We start from the raw sequence: 17,660 nt of genomic DNA, 5'->3' as shown, positions 1-17,660 counted from the left end.
ATTTAGAATCAGCCATGCATTACACATGGATTGTATAGTAGATTCATTTCCAATAGATAAGTGATATTTAATGGAGCTGTTTTACATTAAATGTAGCTTTGGGAAGTCTGATGAACAATTACAGCAGATTCCATGGGAATTTTGAGACAGAGAAAGAGAACAGGAGGAACAGATGCTGCATGTAGCTTCAAAAAGATATTCAAATCAAATATGATTCTCATTGTGCAACAATGGTGAGGTTCATCACAGCAAAAAAAACCCCACCTTTTTCTGACTGGTTAACAGGCAATATACATAAGTACCAAATATGCACATTAGTACAGAAGAGTGTTGGATATGCCCTCAGATATTTCACCCACAGATTCTATAAAGTGCTCTATTTAAGGAAAGTGGGAACTGAGATTTTTTAAGTCAGCTAACAGCATAGCTAAAAAAATATGTTATGCTTCTTTCCATTTTTTCTGTTTGCTAATTTATACATTTATAGTCAAGAAAAATAAACCACTTATATATCTGCAGATATTCCTTCCTTGTTTCATTCCTTTGGGCAGAAAGAAGCTGCCTTCTGCAAGCTACACTCACTCATTAGTTTCTGACTTCAGCACCCAAAAAATTGTAGCAGAAGACCAGAAAAGGTCAAGTTCCAAGTCATGGGACTTTATAGACCAGCGCAACAGTTTGCTTTTATTGCTGTGTTTCAGATATATGCTTGAATTTCAATTGATCTCAAATAAATCTCAAAGTCTGATAGCAATGACCTTCAACTTTAGTGTGGACTAATGGACTATTTGCTTTTGTTAGCCTGCCACCTTAAAATATGACACTTCTGGCAGAAAAATACACAGGCTGCTAAGGATGACACAAGCTCTAGGTCTAGACTAGCGCCAGCCTAATAGGCAAATAAGAGCACCAAAACTTTGACTTTCCCATTTCAAACATTTGCTTCTTACAAGGACAATCAAATAAAAATCTGGTGATAAACTATTATTTCTTTCGGTCCTTATCAAAATAGATGAGGCTCAGGGAAGGCCTTTATCTTCTTTGAGATCTTTTTTAAACAGAGGACTATATACATTAGTGAAAGTGTTATTCATTTTGTTTGGTTAAGAGAAATAAGAAACATTCAGACTTTAAACACATTTCCAAGTTCGTAAATTTTATTTGGTGCACTGGCAATAGTTTAAAATGAGTCTTATTTTTATGAGTATGACTTGCTGTTGTGTGGAAAGCTAAATTGTTACTGAAACCAAATAAACATTGCATGAATCTTTAAATACAATTTCAAACATACTGTGGTGAGGTAAATAAATTTCATAATCACCATGAAAGATTAGCCATAAAATCTTGTTAGGATACTATTTTATACCCTTACAGAACACAACACAGTCAAGTGCAGTTATCAGGGGGCTTTGTGGGAAATCTCAAGTTTCCATAACCAATTGCATTCTGAGCAATAGGTGGAAAATGGGTGAAAATAATTTTACGTGTGATATTTACATCAGGACAATGAGGTGGTCTCCAAGAACCACATAAATACAAATGCTTCCTGAATTACAAATTGCACTGGGACACAGGCACAGATACAGAGCTCTCGATCTAAAGTGGCTTTAAAACAACTAAGCAAACTGAGAATTAAGAAATATGCATCATCGCATAGTTCATTGTTTGCTTCAGAATGGTGGCCGCTGAGCGATGCCTTCAATGCTGCAACAAAATTTTTCCATGAGGAAAAAGGGCAAATGCAAAAAGCTCACTAAGGTTGAAAGTTCATATATGAGAAGGTAAGTGCAAAAGTCAAAGCTAAACACTGAGCTCCACTGAGTGTAAATGAATGTAACTATTTAAGTCTGGCCTGGTTTTCAGCATGGGAAGCCACTTAATCCACTTCCCAACATCCAGGGGGAGCCTGTCATCCCCATGACAAGAAGAAACTTGTCTGGTAGCTTGACATCTCACACCCCACAGACCCACCAGACTGCTGTAAGGCAATCCAGCTGCTTTAAGTCTCAGGACTTAGAGGTGGTTCAGCACAAGGACTCTGTGATTCTCACATGCAGTCTGCCTAATGCTCGCTCCTGTCAGAAGTCACCTCACAGACCAGTTACTTAGGTCTTGTGATAGATGCAGCCCCTCCGTGGCCTCTGACACTTCAGCTCTGAACACCTACAGATATTTTGGCAATAGTTGAACTTCCTCAGAAGAGCACAAGGCAAATCAACAGAGACATAAACAACTTTTAACAGAATTTGAAGCACAGTCACTCTTGCTTCATTAGGTGTGTCAGAGTGAAAAGACTTTCAAAATGGAAAATATATCACTTTAGCTCATTCTTCCTGTGGCAGTTTCTGGAGGAGATCTCCATTTGGGAAGACAGGTTTCCTTACCGTGCTCCCCTCATGGGAACAAGTACAGGGGAGTCACGTTCCTGGTCTTTCCATAATTTTCAGAGATCTTTGTCAGTGATCTTCAGCTTTTTCTCAAAAGTAGTTAATCAGTTAAAAGAAGGTACACATTTGAATCTCACTGTTGGAGGAAGAAACTAGACCAAGGTCAGGTACTTCATAGGCACTTGTACAACCCAGGATATGCAAAAGATCAGCAACCGTAATTCCATTGACTTTTGAAGGTGCAGAGAGATCTTCACTGGAAATGAAGGCTAAGGGGAACTGCAGCCAGGTCAGACTGCATGATAGAGCAGATGAGCAGTATGCAGTGTGAACAGGGGTGAGCACCAACCCCATGACTTCTGCACAGCCATACAGCCTCTGCTTGGCTCCCTGTATCTGGCATGTTTCATTTGAAGGAGGGAGAAGCTTCAGTTCTGTGCTGAGAACATGTGGGCAGTCAGTGGGAGGCTGGACTGACAGAGGTGGTGACTAAAAACCCTGGTAAATCTGTGCCTAATTATAGAAAAAAAAGAAAAGAAAGGAAAAGAAAAGAGAAAAGAGAAGAAAGAGAAGAGAGAAAAAAGAAAAGAAAAGAAAAGAAAAGAAAAGAAAAGAAAAGAAAAGAAAAGAAAAGAAAAGAAAAGAAAAGAAAAGAAAAGAAAAGAAAAGAAAAGAAAAGAAAAGAGAAAAGGAAAAGAAAAGAAAAAAGAAAAGAAAAGAGAAAAGGAACAAGAAAGGAAGGTTTGCCACTCTAGATGCTTACAAAGTGTGGATGAAGGTTCTCATGTGGGCTTTGAAATCAAAGATTGATAGGTTGATTGATTTCAGAATGGATGTGTGCCAAGCATTTCTTGCAGGTAGCCCCTGTGTGCAGGTTTTTGGAATTCTCCTTTGAGGCACATAATTCCCACATAGTCTTAATAGTGGCTTATGTATTCCCCTTATAGGAGAGGGGGAGACAGGTGTCTAAAATATAATTCTGTTTTCCAATTCTGTATTAGCTCTCTAAAACCCCAGGTGTCCATGTCCTTACTTTCAAATTAAGAGATAAGCTCAGGGCATCTCTCTGCATCAGTTTGCAAATTAGCCATAAGTAAAATTTCTTCTAAAAATTTTTATAAACGCCAAATGCTGCTATGGTACTTGTATATCAGAAAGAATTATACGAACCATTATATTCTGTAATGTAAAGTTACTAAAACACTTTATTGAGCATCTGAGTTTAATCTCTGTATGCTGTTTACTTTATTATCATTTTAATTTTACTACTTTCAAGATCATTAAGTAATAACAATTATAAATTAGATAAGGTAAGGCTGTTATGACTCATTGGCTCAACTTGCAGAGAAGCATATAGCTCGCTCTAAATTTCAAGAAACGTGAAGAATAAGCTCTGAAACAAAAACACCAGGAGAGATCTCGAGAGGTCCTTGCAAAACATCTTAGAAACATAAATATAAAAGTTAAGCAAAGACTCCTGAGATTTGTAGACAGCATGAGCTCAGATGTCTTCATAACAGTCGCCCTCCTCACCAGACAGAGGTCTTTTGGCATCCCACACCAGACATCATGGAGGCACAGGTGATGTGACCATAATGGACTCCCCCTAAACAATACAGTGAGATGAAAAGTAAGAAAATTATGATGCAAAAATTACTTCTGGCTTCACCTTGGAGTTCTGCATTGTAGTCAAAGCTGTAACAGGGCAGGACAAAAATGGTCCTTTGATGGCAGCACAGAACAGGGGCAAATATGCTCAGGTTTCCAAGGCTATTGCTGATGCTCTTATCCTAGAGGAGAGGCCATAGATCCCAAGTGTCAGCTGAAAGGTGCCCAAGTCAGTCAAAATGAGTGGAGATGTGACTTGTAAGAGAGCAAAGAAGTTGCTTCAGGTGCCAAAGAATCAGTCAGTAGAAACAAATGTTCTCCTTGTAGTACATTTGTATAGTGTACAGCAACACAAAGACTTGACATGACTATACGCATGGGGCAGGAAACACCTTCAGAAGCGTTTTCAGAGCATCCTCCCCTGTGCATGCACATGCCCACACACCCTCACACATAAAATGCTGCCCTTTTACATTTTGTTTTGACCCCTCAAGTTCCCTTTCCCATGCTGTTACACAAGCAGCAATCAGGGTAAGACAAGGAGTACTGTTTAACTGGAAGAGACACTCTCAGCCAGCTGCAGCCTAAAAATTCATTGAACGGTTCTCTCTCTTGCAATTGTTCCCATTGGACCATTTTATTCTTTTTATCCCCATGGAACTACAAAAAGGAACAGTATTATCATTTCTCCTAACATAATCCCATTGCAAATACCACTGGAAACTGATACAGTAGAAGGACTATTCCCTTGACAACAATTACATAAATATTACCAGAAAATATTGCCGCCTCATTTTGCAATGATGCTAAATAACAATGCCTTTCCTGAGGAGACCATGAAGACAAAGGAAGAGTACGATAACTAATTTTAGATATCTAAAGGACAACTGAAAGGAAAAAGAGAGTAATTAATCTATTCTCTATCTCCACAGAGGGTAGGAGAAGAAATAATGGGTTTAAACTGTGGCAAGGGACACTTAGATTAGACATTTAGGAAAAACTCCAATGGCAAATGTAGAATAACATGAGAACGGAGTGCCTGGGGATGTTGTATAGTTGCTGTCACTTGGGGTTTTTAAGAGTAAGAGACAAACATCTGTCAGGAATGACACAGACTGTATCTGCTCCTGCTTCGGGGCATGGGGGACGGACCAGAGGGCTTCCTCGAAGTCCAGTCAAGATGCGGTATTCAGCAATGCCTAAATGGAGGAAAAAAATGTGATGGGTTTAAAATCTATTTCAAGGTATCTGAACAGAGGTTGGATGAAGTCTAGATTTGTTATTTTAGTTTGGACTTTAAATGACCTCCAAATCGTAAAACAAAACAAATAGGCAAATATAATGTCTCCTGTCATCTACAAAAAGGCTTTATCACACTAAATTCAGTACATCTTTTGCAGGATTGTGATTTTAATATAGGTTTCCTACATCTGAAGGAATAAAATAATACTTTATAATGTTAAAGGCATGTGCTATACTAAGTGAATTCCTAACTTTAAAAGCATTTTGCAGTCATAAGGGACAAAATGTGACATTTTCTTTGCTTTATACTCATAGAAGGCACTAGGGAGGGTAGATATTTCAAAAGCTTTTACAAGTATTTCACCTGTAGACTGCTGACCTGGTAGTTAATGTAGGTGGTTCACTGACTCATTTGAAATTACTTGACAATCTTTTCTTCAGATGTGCAGATGAAAGTGTTTCATTAACACCTGAATTGTTCCTTAGTGATGCATTAATACAAGCACTTCCATGTAATGGTTGCAGCTACCCTTTCAGCAAGCTGGATATTTACAGAAATCGGTTGCATAAATGCAAGTTTTTTCTCTAGATATTTTTTGGCATTCTTTAACTGCAGTATTTCAAAAAGAAAAATACAGGTTCTTGTTATTGCATTAGATATGGAAAAAAATCAAAGTAATGAATTTAAGTCATCCTTAAATTAGTTGGATAACCATGTAATTGGTCATAGCACAAGGTGTATCTAAATGGAACATCTGTGATAGATACATATATCCGTATCTATCCTGGGTATAGGCACAGTACGCTTTATCTTTGGCTTCGCTATACGATGGCACAAAAACTGACCTAGAAAGCCTATCCAGAGACTGTTTTACACTCTGTTAGCTACAGTTTCACTCTAGTTACATTCTGTCCAGTCACCTTCTTTTAAGCTTGTGGGGTTTTTTATCCCTTTGCACAGGCTTAGATAGTTGGGTTAGGAAGACAGATGTAGCATCAGCACACTGTACTCTAGTAATAAAACTGTTCAGCGTGGGATCCCACAGGCAGCTTGCTTGTGACCCAGAGCAGACTCAGGGTGGCTGTAAACTGCAGTGAAGGCTGAACCAGCCCCAGGCTGCTCTTTGGAAGTTCAAGATCATGTGTCCTCCACAAAAAAAGGCAACCTTTTTTTGAGTAAGGAGATCTATATTTGGAATATCAAATACTTTTAAAGGGAGTAAAACTATTTAGTTTTGCAAAAGTATTTTTAGCAATTTGTTTTAGATTATTTTGAAAAGCACATACATAATATTGGGAAAAGAGCAAGTATACTTCTTTCAATGAAATTTTGATGATTTTGATTTTGAATGTGGTTTTGAATGTGCTTTTTAAGATAATTTTCTGTGTTGTATATTTGATGTCAAGACATGCTGCCGAAACACTGTCCCTGGCGTTTCTGGGGGGAGTGTGGGAGGCAGCAGCGATACATTTTTCATGTTTGTAGAGATGACACATGACACCATCTTGGTCAAGAACAGAACCCCAGGCCCACTTTGGGGACCTTGCTGATATCTGAGTCTCACATGCGGATGATAGCTGCAACGTGGCAGGCAGGAATTCAGCTCCTGCTGGTTCCTGCAGTTTTTTGTTAAGGTCTGAATTTTACTCTCTGTGAGTAGACAAGACTTCTACATGTGCAGATAGACTTTGATTCAAAATCCATGCAATAAGTACTAAATAATTTTATTTGCTATCTCCCTAAGAGAAAGATATTGACCACATTTTTCCCCTTGGGCACCTGGGAAAACACCATAGAGCATTAATTGAGCAGTTGCCTCTTGTTTTTTTTTAAATGCTCAGTACATAAAGACTCCCTTTGACCTCTCTGGTGTTTTCTGAAAATTAAAAAAAATTAGTATTTGCCCATCTGCATGCTGGGAGACCTTTCATATGGCATGACTGAGACTGTCTTTGGGATACAGAAGTCTGCAAAACTGCTAGAAAAGATACACGAACTGCTACAGATTTTAGTCCTCTGTGTCTTATCTTTGGTCCAGGAGTAAAGAAGGAAAGATTTTTCTTTTAAATTCAGACCCTCCCTTTGTTTTTTCCTTAACAAATATCTGAAAAGACCTTCATAGGCAATGCCAGCCATGATATCTTAATTACAGCAGTAGAAAAAACCCTCAGAGGATCTCTAACTACAAAGATGCAGTCTTTTTTTTGCCAAGAAAATAATGCTGAGACTAATGAAGATTATTCAGTTACACTAACTTCATATGAGACTCAGGTTCTTTTTTCCTCTATGAAGAGCAATGAAAAAAAAGAAACAAAGTAAAGAATAACAAGAAAAAAGAAAGAGGAAAGAATAGAAAAGAAAGAAGGGCAAAGAGAAAGAAAAAAGGCAAGGAAAGAAGGTAAAGAAAGAAACAAAAGGAGAAATGGAGGCAGAAAGGGAGAAAGAGAGGGAAGGAGGGGGAGAGGTAAAGGAAGAGCGGAGGGAGGAACGGAGGGGAGGAGGGAGGGAAGGGAGAGGAGAGGAGAGGAGAGGAGAGGAGAGGAGAGGAGAGGAGAGGAGAGGAGAGGAGAGGAGAGGAGAGGAGAGAAGAGAAGAGAAGAGAAGAGAAGAGAAGAGAAGAGAAGAGAAGAGAAGAGAAGAGAAGAGAAGAGAAGAGAAGAGAAGAGAAGAGAAGAGAAGAGAAGAGAAGAGAAGAGAAGTTTAGGAAGGAAAAGACAAAGACAGGAAGATGAATAACAGGGAACAGGAAGGTGGGAAGGGATGAAAGAGAAAAAAGAGTGGGACTGAAAGGTCCCTAGATAAGAGGGAAAAGGAAAGTAGGAAAGAGAAATGGAAGGATCTCATTTCCAGATTTTCCCATTTGAGAAATAGAAAAGATTTTCTGTGGCTTATTTAAGTGAGGATACCCTGAAGTAAAACATAAGTATATAGTTGTATGCATTTAGAGTAGCTGTGGACTTTTTTGGAAGCAAGTACAAGCATCATAGTGTCTTTGAAAACTACCCCCTCAATATCAAATATTTGTCTGTTTTGCAGCTGAAAGTTGTGCAAACCAAATTCCACCTCTGCTACATGGAAATCTTTAGGTGCATAAAAGGAACAGTTTCTCAAGTGGTAAATGAGATTATCGGCAATCACTTCAGGAGAGCTCTGCTCAGTGATAATAGCTGAGTACAAGCTTTTAATATGGAGTTATCATTACATTTTGGGAAGGCATGTGAGAGAAAAATTTTCTGCCGTGACAATATGCAACTTATTTCCATGCTCCAACCCACATTATATCCCTCTTATAATGGACAGATACACCCTGGCTCAAGATCATTTACAATTATCATGCATCATTACAGGAAAGAATAAGCACAAGAAAGGGGAATAAATGAATTCTGAAGATAAGACCATAAGAAAAAAAAAACATTTCAGATTTAAGGTTTTTAGATTTATTTAAGGCTGAGAGGTTATCTGTGCTATTTGGCACTTCCTTTGCATCAGCTTTGCCAAAATTATTATTCCTACCAGCCATCTCCTCTACATCATTTGAGTATCTCTCAAACATGTTGTTACTGCAGGCTGATACACTACAAAGACATCTCAATTTTCCTATTTTGCTAGAAGTCTACCTCAGCAAATATTCATTGTGCATAGAGTGTATTGTGCTTTGGCAGGTTCTAATACTCAGGTCAATTCCAGTATGCTCACAAATCTCAGAAATACTTTAGGATACTGCTAAAGCACTCAAACTTTATGAAATCCTATGGCTATTTAGATAAAGCACAGATGCTCATAAAATGACCAAAGAACAGCTTCTGTCCTGAAAGTAATGCATAATGGTGAAATCATTCTTTTTCCCACCTTATATAAAACAAAATACGATCACTATATGAAATACTATTGCTGTATGCACACTTTGTGTTGTGATGTGTCTATATTTCAACAAGGATATGCTTTCAGATAATTAAAAAAAGGAATATTTCTTTGTGCATATTTTACATGTTTTACAATTATTATTATTTTTATGGTGGATATATAACAGACCTCTTTATGTTTTCACAGTCATTAATTAGCTCTACAATGTAACCTTGGCTTGGAAACCAGATAATATTATACTTACTGCTCACTGAAGCATTGCCAATGCTCCATGAAGTAAATTTTTTCAAGAAGGGGGTTGGCTGTTTTCAAAGTGGCAATTGTACTACTCTCAATATACAATTCATTGCCTTTTCAGAACAATTTAAAAAAATGTCATATCAAAATAAAGGACTGATGTTAGGACATTAAGCTTTGACAGCTGAAAAAGAAGTCAGTTTCAGGAGCCACAAGGCATAGATATTGCACACCCATACGTAGATATAGTAATAATTACTACTAATTTGGGCAGTCATATTTTTAAAAAAAATCTGAAATTAGTAAATGGCATGTTGCAATGACAAAGTGGTCTATTTAACAGATATAACCTGCTTATTGCACAGGGTTTTTGCTCTTCATGCTCGTTTCCATACACTTAAAGACTTGCTACTATTGGATAAATACTAATTTTACCAGTTCATTTTCTGAATTAACACAGAAGAATGTTAGAAGAAATGTCTGGAAGAAAGAAATGTAGAAAAGGAAGAAATGTGCTATTTTCTGATTGAGTAACATTTATTAAAACTTGCAGAATTTTTCTCCTTCCATTAGCTGTAAGGGATATCTATTAGTAATAGCTAATTTAGCACCACTATTCAGCTACTTTTTTCCAACCGAAAGGTCTCTTCATTCAACGTGAATGTAGCACACACAGTGCTTGCTGGGGATTCAGAACAATCCCTTCTATTTGTACACCTCTTCTCCAAACTTTCCTCAATGGTTGTTCATGTGGGGGACAAGTGGACCTGGTGGTGTAACCTCCTGCAAGATGGGCATCTATTTGCTTCAAACCTTGATAAATACTGAAATTAGAGGAAAACAGACTTAGCAGATTGGTGGAACTTTGCTGAGCAAAGGGAGGCGATACCTATAAACAGATATTAGATTGAGCTATTGGATCAACCTAGTCAAAAAATGAGGTGAGGAACCTATTAAAATCTCTTCAAACCATAAAACAGATCCAGCTGAGCACATGACGTGATGTGAATAGGAAATAGGGATCAGCTTGCCTATACAGAGAGGCTCTTTTTGATCCATAGCTGTCTGATGAGTGTGAAGGCTGTTTCACTGCAGGTGACAGAAGAGAAGTAGGCAGTAGGAGAAACCATAGCATGCTCTCCAGGCATACCTCTCTGGGTACCAGGCCAACAGCAAGAGTAATCTCCGGATACAGAGTCCAGATGAGCTCATGTGCCCTGAGCAGAGCAACCTACAATAAGAGAAAGATTATGTTAGCAGCAGCAGTGCATTTTACACAGTATCCCTTCTTTTGTTCAGTACAAACATTTATCATCCTTTTGGTTTATATTATAATCAAGCAAGATTCATGGAAAGCAGATATCGGTGATGTTGAGATTGTTAGTATTACAAAGATTTTTACTGTTGCTTGAATTTTTAGTTCAATAGTTCTCAACCTCAATAATGGAAACAAAAGACAATGTCAATGATAATCTGTGAATCATATTAAATTTTCATGTATAGCTATAAAAGCTACCTGTTTTCTTAAACAATGGCATGCATATTTTATGAAGCACAACAGGTAATTGATAAACAGAAGTGTTTGTTACTTAGTGGGAATTGTTTATCCTACATGAATTACTTCTCTGAGTACAATTCTAATTGTTTAGTAATGTTATTCGAGGAATAAAATACAGCATTTGAGATATAGTGACCCCTAAGCAGTGAAAGCAAATCACCTGCATGCTTGTGAAGCATCATATCGTCCATGCTTGCTGTTTTTTTATTTGTCCTTAGGCATCACTATGGCCAAGAGACAAGATATTGCATTAGATGTGCATTTTATCTGATTCAGTACTGACGTATGTTCTTATGCCATTTTAACATTCCTAACTTCAAACATCTGAAATGTGAAAAAGCAGAGGAAAATTTTTGAAGGAATGTAAACAATTTTTCCTTTGCTTTTTAACCTGCCTTATCAACATCTTTTGTTTTTCTTTCTAAAATGTGAACGCTGCAAAAGATGATGTATTTTTGTGATTATCCCTGGATATTTTATGTCTGTCAGCTATAATTCCTACATCCTAATGGTACACAGAAGAAAAAATATTTTTCATTTATTTTTCATTGAAACAAGTTATTTGTTCCTAAACTATTAATTGTATTTACTATTTAATACAATAGTTATTACTCTTTCAAACTGTTCATACAGCATTGTAGTTCCACAGACTTCATTAGACATGGTGGAAATGAGCAGAGACTAAGGCCCTAAGGTTCAATTTTACCTCTAGCATTACACATAGCTTTAGATTATTTTATGCAGTATGTGGGTAGTTTTAGTTCTATTTAAAAAATAGCCAAATCATAACCTTGTTCCTTAAAAGTAATATTTTGTACATTCTCCCAGCTCTAAGACAGACAATTCTGAATTTCTCCTGAGATGCTTATATAGGTCCCAGTGCTGAAATCTCAGTTACTGTCAAGTAGCATTAGCATAAAAATGGAACATTTCCAATGCGAACTACTGTTTGGGAGATGATTAGTGGGCAAGGCAAAGGCAATTTTTTTTTTAGCAAGGGATATTGTCATCGAAGATATTTCATCTCCCACACATTTTGGTTGGTAACTTTTTACAATTACACAGTGACAGTAAACACAACCAGTAATTACTTCTTAATAGCCTGGAAATTCTGTTGCAAATACAGAAGTTCACACTTTAAAAACAACTCTCCCACCCCAAACTAACCAATCAACATTCTGTTTGGAATGAAACTCCACTTTTAAACTTTCAAGAAGCAAACTCCTCTGCTTATTTTTCTCCTTCCCCTTACTTGTGCCTGTTTTTCCTACCTTGAGTACCTTTGCACAGCTCCATCTATTCTAAGACTCTCTGCTTGTCTTAGTGTGCTTTCTATAGTGACTACCAGCATTCGACCTTTGAGGGTTTATGCACTACTTTCTTATTTAGCAGACAAGGAAAATTATAACAGAGTTGAGAAAGGGTGGACAGGATGTGAGATCTCAACTTGCTGTCCATGAGGAATTTGGTTAGGCTTGTACAACATGTTCTGTGTCATTCCCATTGCTGGGGCCTGGCAAACTATAGGCATTGGTTTGGCAATGTATTATTGTATTCTTTTTCTTTACTCCGTGTGCACTTAGTTTCCGTGAATCTTTAGTGTTCTGGTGTTGTGGGAGTCCTCCTCTCTGTCCCTGAGATTTCTAAAACACCCAGGGACTCTGCCTCAAATATCTCCTTACTGTGCTGGATATGAGACTCTGAAATGATCATACTCTTATGCCAGTAACAGACAGTTCTTCAAAAAACTCCAAAACTGATTATAAAATCAGTTGCTGACTCATCCTTCTCTTGCTTTTATGAAACTGTGTTTGCTCAAAAATCACATTGCAGCAAGCATGAAATATTTATTTAGTCCTTCTTTACTGTACTCGGTTTCATCTGTGTAGCCGTGAGGCTTCTGGCCAGGATGATATCCTTTCTGGCAGGGTCTCATAGGCAGATGATGTTAACCATGAGCTTGACAGCATGAGGGAAATTGGCATCAGAAGGAGATGGGGGCAAGCCTGGCTGCCCACAGGGCTGGCGGAGCTGATATAAGTGATTTCTGCAGGCATGCAAGCCAGAGTGCACATGGCATAGCGTCAGGCCCCCCAATCCTTCTGGACACAAGCCGAAAGGAGCGTGAAGATAGGTCCAACTTCACATCGTGGGTGCTCCCCTCACCCTGAGTCCATATTCCCTACGTGGTCAGCAGATGTCGGACCCTCATGGGGGCTCTTTCGGGAACAGCTGGGTCAGATATACCTGTCCTGATTGTTTCCTGGCCAGTTCTGTAGTCAGTGGCAGGTCAGAAGGAAACCTGTTCTTCATGGGTAGCGTGATGAGACATGAGGTGAAGCTGTCTGAGGATCCTCCCGGGGACACTATCACTAATGCTTGTTACTGAGACCAATAGCACCAGGGTAAGGCTGAATGTGAACATGAAGCCCCTGCTCTTCTTCAGCACACTGGTGAGGGATCACAAATACATAGATTTCAGTCTTACATATTAAATAAAGCCTCTCCAACAGCAATGAAATATGTAGTACTGAAAAAAAAATGGTTAGTTTAGATTATCTTGGTCTAAAGCAGAGGGAAGTTATTTACCTTTGCACCTTACCTTCCTTACCTTAGTGCCAAAATCCAAAAGAACAAGTGACAGTGTAAAGAGATTAATAAAAGTAACAGTTTGAGACTCTATTCACCTTTTCTTGTCGATAATGTCTAAAAGACTGAAATCTTATTTATTTCACATACATATTTTTGGAGACTCTTTTTTGATTGCTGCCAGAATTTTCACTGCAACTTGGCTTGGAAAATGGAGTAACTGCTTTGCCAGCAAGCAGTCATAAATAATGCTTATATGGTGATGTTAGAACCCAGCAGATATTATTATCTATTACATGATTGCCTCGCAAGAATTCCAAATGCAGACAGTCACAACTCCTTCATTAAGCTGAGGTTACTCAAAGTCATCATTGCAATTACTTTCTATTTAAGATTCAATACAAAAGGAGAGCTAAAAACTTCTCTGGAACATTTAAGTCATCGTTTAACTTTTTGTTGCAGTGCACCAATATTTTAATAACAACAATAAAATAAATAGTTATTCCTCTAACAGAAACAATATTTAACAATACAGAATGATTACAGAAAATTGATATAGCAATTAACTTGTATTTTCTTTCCTAAAACAACATAAACAGAGGCAAGACATCACTGGCAACAGTGGCTGTCTCCTTTTTAGTTAATCTTGCCAAAGATTGTCCAAGATTAAAATCCTTTTTTAAAGCATGTGTAGATGTGCTTTGGCTCTTCAGGCGTGATCGGGGTATTCATGTTCATCTCCTGTGTAGGCCTTAACTTATTTTACCTCATGTTTAATTCATCTCCATCTTGTGGTTTGCGAATTTGATTTTAAAGGATGAAAAGATATTGCAAAAAGTGGCAAAGAGTGGCAGAGAGATGAGACAGAAAAATATTGCAATGGGAATGCACACACTTTGCCTAATTGGTCTCATGTGTGAACTCTCTAAGGAGTCCCTGTAATTACACTAGAGATGAATCTTTGTATCTCCCTGAAGGGCTTCTCAGGTTTCCCGTGAGGGAGTGAGCAGCCCACTGGCTTTTTTTGGTACGTGCAAAAGGTAAGGTTTAGAGTACTGATCCAACTGGTAGATATTTCTGAATAACTAGGTAGTGTAAAATAGATTATATGCAATCTATATTGTTACATAACTTTGGAGATAAAATCGGTCTAAATCTGAAAAAAGAAGTGGTTTTGGAAGAGTTTATTCAGCTTTTCTTGGAAGCCTGTATGAAATGGCAGCACAACTATTTTACATCAAGAGAGTACTAGATGTAATTTTAAAAGAAAAAGGAATAAATACGTCAGCTTGATTTTTCTCTTGGCTCCATATTGGTCTCGGGTAGTGCATTTCACTTTTGCTATTCCACAAGGAATTGCAAACAGCAGAGGTCATGATTTAAATTTATCTAAACACTTTCAGAAAGCTTTTCTATTTTAAAAAGGATAAGTGTACCAGGATGCACTTATTTATAAATGAATGTATGTTAGTCAAGTCTCCTGTTTCTTCTCTCTTGTACCTTACACAGACAATCTGCAATTCTAATAAAAAATAGAAAATTATGATTTGCTCTTTAAATAGATTTTGTCACTGTTAAAGAAAAAAGAAAAGTAGTGAGAGGTAATCAGATATAAAAAAGCGCAGTAGCAGCATATTTGAAAAGCATGCCAAAATGTATTAATGCAGTCTTTCCAACATGTAAATATGCATGGAATAGCTACTGATTTATAAATGAAACTATAAAAAATATCGTGTAGTGCTCACTGGCAATAGTTCCATCTCATCTAGCAAGGGGATGAATATGGTCATTAGCAATTAAATACAACTCCCTCAACATAATAATGAAACCCTGTTTGAAGGCATTGGCCAAGTGAAATGAATGACAAAATCCAAAGTATTCTCCGTTATCACTCAATATGCTTGAGAACTGATATATTTCTGAAAAACTATTTCCTTTCCCCCCCCCCCCACCCTCCCAGCTGCTTAAGGGAACATATCACCTGAGTAGCACAATATCAGCATTATTGCAACACAGCACTTCAGAGAGGATGTCAAAGAAGAAAGAAATAGCCCCTAACGTCTGCAAGAAAATATGGAAATATATATATAAAGAGTGTAATAATGCATGTTTTTCTATCATGTCAAAAAGGAAGCAAAGTAAGAATATAATGTAAGTTTTAGCATGTGCATGCTGGATATAGACATGTAACATCTGCCAATTACCTCCATGTCATGAAAGGGAATTTTCACCATTGTCAAAAACCAATCATGTTCTTCCCATCATCTTTGAAACATCCCATTTTCATTCTCTTCCTTTCTGCACTCCTCCTTCTCTGCCTTTCATTTCTCTCCAGCAGAAGAAAGAGCTAGGGAATAAATAATGTATGAGAAAAAAAAAGAATTAAGAGTTTATTTATAAGGAACAATAGTTTAATTCATGAAGCAGTCTTTAAAATGCCTGAGTCTTGCATTTGGTGGTGAAGGTAAAATCTTATCAGGGTTAGGCATAGAGCCAATATAATAAAGACTCCAGAAGTGAGCCATCAATAAAAGAGGATTTTGACACTCAGACACTTGCTGGGCTTGTTTTTTTCCTTCAGGTGAGCTTCTCCTTTCTTTCCATTAGCCTGACTCTCCTAGTATCTCCAACCCCTATAAATCCCTGCTCCAGCTCTCCCCGCTGTGTGCTTTTAGGCTTCCACATGGAGGCTATCCCGGTGACACTACACTCACTATGCCAGCCTGCAAAATATTAGCCGTGTAAGGAAGGCTGGTTCCAATTCTTTTGTTGGTCACTTAAATATGAGCAAGGAACAAGTGGAAGCAAAAGACATGTGTTTGGTGGACACGTATTAAAGGGCTGACGTACTGCGATATTTCATATGGCTCCTGTAGATTTCTTTGCTCCTTAACATCAGTGTTGCTTTATCAGGTATGAATCCTCAAAATGGTTGCCATCCCCTATAGTGGCTGAACCCCTTCCTTGATGGGAGGTGACCCTCTGCACGTCCGACCTACCTGGTGGGGCCGGGCCAGCGCCGGGTGCTCGCTCCCACCCCAGCTTTCCTCTCCTCCCCCCAGCAACAGCTCTCTATTTATACAAACCAACAGGGAATGGTGTCAAGAATCAATTAGCAGGGAACTTCTGAATGCAGAAAGTTACTTGTTGCCTAGCAGCAGCCCAGCAAGCCGGGCTTGACTTTGATTCATTTAACCCCAAACGAACCGGGGCTGCCAGATTATTTTTTGCCCATCACCTTCCAATGCTGTCACAGTTAATCTGGAGGGATGAAATGCCTGAAGTCTTCCCTGCTGCTTTCAGGCAGGTCCTCACCTCCATTTGGTTGACCAAAATGTGCAGTGGATAGAATTTGTGGTGCTTGGTTTCAAAGAAACCCCGCGGGAGGCTTTCCAGGACACCGTGCCTCCGTCTTGGAGCGGGAGTGAAACTCCCCTGACTTCCAGAGCCGGGCACTGGCTGGCCTGGGCAGCTCCTGAGCCACGGGCCAGGACGGACACGGCTCGGGAGGACAGGCAGGCTCCCACCGAGGACCAGGAAACGCTGAGTTATACCTCTGCTGAAAATTCGTGCCTCAGTCTCTGTTCTTCTTCCTTAATAATTAATTCAGCAAAGAGGAAAAGACTGTTCATTTGCATAACTAAATTTTTCAGTCACAGCAATCAGCCTATTAATAGAAACCCATCTATTTGTCTATCAACTTACATAAACCACTGCGTTGTCTTATAAGACATGATATTTTGAAGGTCAGTAGCCCATAAACAACAGATATAGAGGCAGAGAAATAGCTTGATCCCCTAGCTCAGAATACATTAAACCAGACTTTATAAATAATATATATCAGTCACGGAGATTAAGTCTGTGCTTTACTTTTCAGCACTACATGATAGTTTCCAGGGAGACATAGTATATGTTCACAATAACATCAATATCAAATGGGAAAAAAATGCCAAGGAAATTTTTAAAAGCTGCTATATTATGGCTGTATAGTGAAATTGGTGCTGTTTAATCAAATTAGTAGGCTGCCATGCTGAAACATTTTACTAACCAATGCAATGGATTCATGCCAAAAAGACCAGTTATACCACTCCTGTTCACAAGCTGTCTGAAAATGAACAACATATATTTAATACTCTATCATCTTCACCTGTATTAGGACTTCAAACAGAAATGC

The 17,660-nt window shown here is 38.3% G+C and overlaps 1 long non-coding RNA gene across 1 annotated transcript; it reads right to left on the bottom strand.

The window, feature by feature from the left end:
* Positions 1-12,091: 12,091 nt before the first annotated feature.
* Positions 12,092-17,073, bottom strand: LOC128137287 (uncharacterized). The gene is made up of 3 exons (XR_008233652.1): positions 16,725-17,073; positions 15,691-15,833; positions 12,092-13,347 (listed from the first exon to the last, which is right to left on the bottom strand). It is a non-coding gene; the product is annotated as an uncharacterized LOC128137287 (long non-coding RNA).
* Positions 17,074-17,660: the final 587 nt, after the last annotated feature.

This window comes from Harpia harpyja, chromosome 2, assembly GCF_026419915.1.
Source record: "Harpia harpyja isolate bHarHar1 chromosome 2, bHarHar1 primary haplotype, whole genome shotgun sequence".
NCBI lineage: Eukaryota > Metazoa > Chordata > Aves > Accipitriformes > Accipitridae > Harpia > Harpia harpyja.
The sequence above is the reverse complement of the archived record's forward strand: the minus strand, read 5'-3'. Positions and strand labels throughout refer to the sequence as shown.